Here is a 3,082-nt window from a genome sequence, read left to right as displayed (position 1 = left end):
TAATACTATGATAATAGACAAACGGTGATTGATAGTTTGATACTAAACAAGCAGAAAAAGAATTTAAAAACAAGGGGGAAAAATTAATGACGTCAAGAAAAAAAAAAAAAAAACAAGAGGACATAACACAATCCATTGGGCATAATAGCATATTAATCATAACATGATCTCAAACAAGTAATATTGACCAATCAAAATGAAAGAGAAATTTTGAAGATGAAAAGAAATGACAATGGTTTGTTTTACTAATCAAACTAAACCAAATCGTTTATTTAACATAACTACTTCTTATTTGTGTTGGATTTGTTTTCTTCTTCTCCTACATTTCCAAAACTAGTCCAATAATTCTATCTCACATTGGATAGGCTTCAATAATGGATGGTATAGTTGGAATTTTGATGATTTTGTAGCTAGGAAAACCTCCCTCCTCCAATAATTTCCTCCATTCTAGCTCAGTCCTTTCCTTTCCTCCAGAGGTGTGTGCCATCAACAACAAATCAAATACCATGCGGGTCTCATCAAATAGATCGTTGTTATCCTTTTCAAGTACAATATCAACAATAATAACCTTTCCAATCTTTTCTGATATTGCTTTTCTGCAATTTTTCAATATCTTGATGCAATGTTCATCACTCCAATCATGTAGTACCCACTGCAACAAAATCATAATATCATGAATTTTGTTATTTGAATATGAGAGAGAGAGAGGAGGGGGGGCGCAGAGAGGTCAAGATATCTAGTTATTGTTTGTGTAACTTTAAAAATTGTTACACTACACAATAACTAGAATGAAAATGTAAGCACATGGTAGGCTATTGTTTTACTTACCTTCATGAAGATTGCATCAGCTGTAGGAATGGACTCAAACATGTTACCTCCAACATGGGAGACCCCCTCGCGAATAGGTGCTGTAGCAACAACATGTGGCAAATCAAAGTTGGTACCTTTGATGTATGGATGTGCTTTCACAATCTCAGCTATCATTCCCCCTGTTCCACCTCCTACATCCACCAATGATCCCAAGCAATCAAACCCATTCTTGTATTCTTCTAGGACCACCCCCATCACAATCTTAGCCGAACATGTCATGGCATCATTGAAGATCTTGTTGAATTCAGGATTTTTTTATGCGAAGTCCCACATCTCACAACCATGAGCCTTCTTAAAGGCAATACCACCTTCTTTGACGCATTGGTTAAGGTAATGCCATGGTGCCAATTGCCATGGATGGTTCTCCATTAATACCATTGGCACTAGGCTTAGACTCTTAGTTCAGCATCATGCAAAAGCCATTTTGATGCAGGGGTCAATCCATAGAGAGTATCCCCACAATCTGATGGATTATGTGCTGTTAAGATCTTTTTGCGGACTAGTGATCTCATGATACGTGCGAGGTAAGGAATATCAAGAGACGGGGAGTTAATTATTCCGTCTGCTATTTGGCTCAAAGTGATCGGACCACCGTGAGAGTTTATAATGTCAGCAAAGCGGAGCTCCACAGCACATTTCAATGCCATGGAGTCTGCAAAGCCAAATAAATGTTTCCAAATTTCTGCTTGGCCTTCTAGCAATGCTTGAGCTTCTTTTGTTTCTATTCTCTCTCTCTCTCTCTCTCTCTCTCTCTCTCTCTCTCAAATGAAGATTTTGAGCAAGTTGGTGAAGTGAAAGGCAACTCACGTAGGTATTTAATATAAGCAAGGGTGCTAGAGCCAACTCAGCCTATTTCTTTCTCAACTTTCCATTTTGAGCAAGTTGTTTCTCTATTTCTCTCTCTTAGACTCAAGCAAATGAAAATATTGAGCAAGTCGGTGAAGTGAAGGGCAATTCATCTTGGTATTTAATTATGAACGAAAGCAAGGGTGTTAGCAATTGCCTCTCAGCTTTCCATTTTGTAGGCAGTGGTGGAGAAAGAAAAAAAAAATTAAGGGGAGCAGGATAGATAGATAGATAGATAGAAAGATATTTATATAATTTTGATTTAACATACGATATTTATTACCTAAACAATGATTTTTACATCAAATATATCTTTACATCTATGCTAAAAAAAATTAGTCTTGACATGGGTAAAAATATACAAATCAATTTAATAAAAGTAATATAAAATTAAATTTCGTGTGGTATACATTAAATGTACTTTAATTTAATAAGTTATGTATGACATAAGTGTAATTAGAAAGAATAAAAATGCATTAATCAATCATATAAATACATTACATATTTTTAGTAAGGATCAGGAGGTTATTATTGAAATTTACATCTAAAATTATTTTTTTATTCTAAAAATACAAGAGGGAGAGAGAATTTTTGAAAATTCAAGGGTCACCCCCTCCCTATATCCCTATTTGTAAGGTAATGTTTGATAATGTTGTTCTAGTAAAGTTGTTTATATTTTTTTTAAATATGTGCGAGTGAAAAAGTACGTGAAAATACGTGTAATATTATTTATACACTGAAAAATGTTGTTTAAAATATACTATAACCTCGTAATCTTTAGACATTGGTGCAGGAAATACTATTTTGGTCGTAAAACGTACAACTAGATGGTCCCATTGCTTAAAGGCATTTGAAGTAAGGCAATATCATTAAAGCGCAACTGAGTTTGGAATTAAGTTCAAATAACAGAATTTGTATATGGCATTTGCTGCAGGAGTTGTTACCCATATCTGATATTTGTAAGTATCGTACCAAATACCTTTAAGACACGATATGTTCAAGATTTTCCTGCAATACGATTTGGATATTGTTGTAACCTAATCCTAGATATTGAGAGATAACTCAAACTTTGACACGTTTGCAAATTACAATAAATGGTACTATAAAGTTCTAAATTTATAAAATATAAACATTTTTTTGGTAGGTGTCATGCACTTATTTTCAAGAAGAATAATAGAATTCTTTAAAGTTCGAGCAAGATTGTTTAATACATTTTGAGGTTTATGACAATAAATCTTTGTGAGTATTTTGTAATATTTAAATATTAATTGAACAATATTTATTTAACAATATTCCTCTGATTTTTTGAAATGCAAAATTCCTAACTAAGTTTTTATATACTCAGGTTTTACAAACAACGCTTTTA

At 33.3% G+C, this 3,082-nt stretch overlaps 1 pseudogene; it reads right to left on the bottom strand.

Moving 5' to 3' along the window:
* Window positions 1–352: 352 nt before the first annotated feature.
* Window positions 353–1,595, bottom strand: LOC115961326 (annotated as a pseudogene).
* Between the last annotated feature and the right edge of the window lie 1,487 nt (window positions 1,596–3,082).

Source organism: Quercus lobata, chromosome 9 (assembly GCF_001633185.2).
Source record: "Quercus lobata isolate SW786 chromosome 9, ValleyOak3.0 Primary Assembly, whole genome shotgun sequence".
Taxonomy (NCBI): domain Eukaryota; kingdom Viridiplantae; phylum Streptophyta; class Magnoliopsida; order Fagales; family Fagaceae; genus Quercus; species Quercus lobata.
Note: the sequence above shows the minus strand (reverse complement) of the source record. Positions and strands in the feature narration are given on the sequence as shown.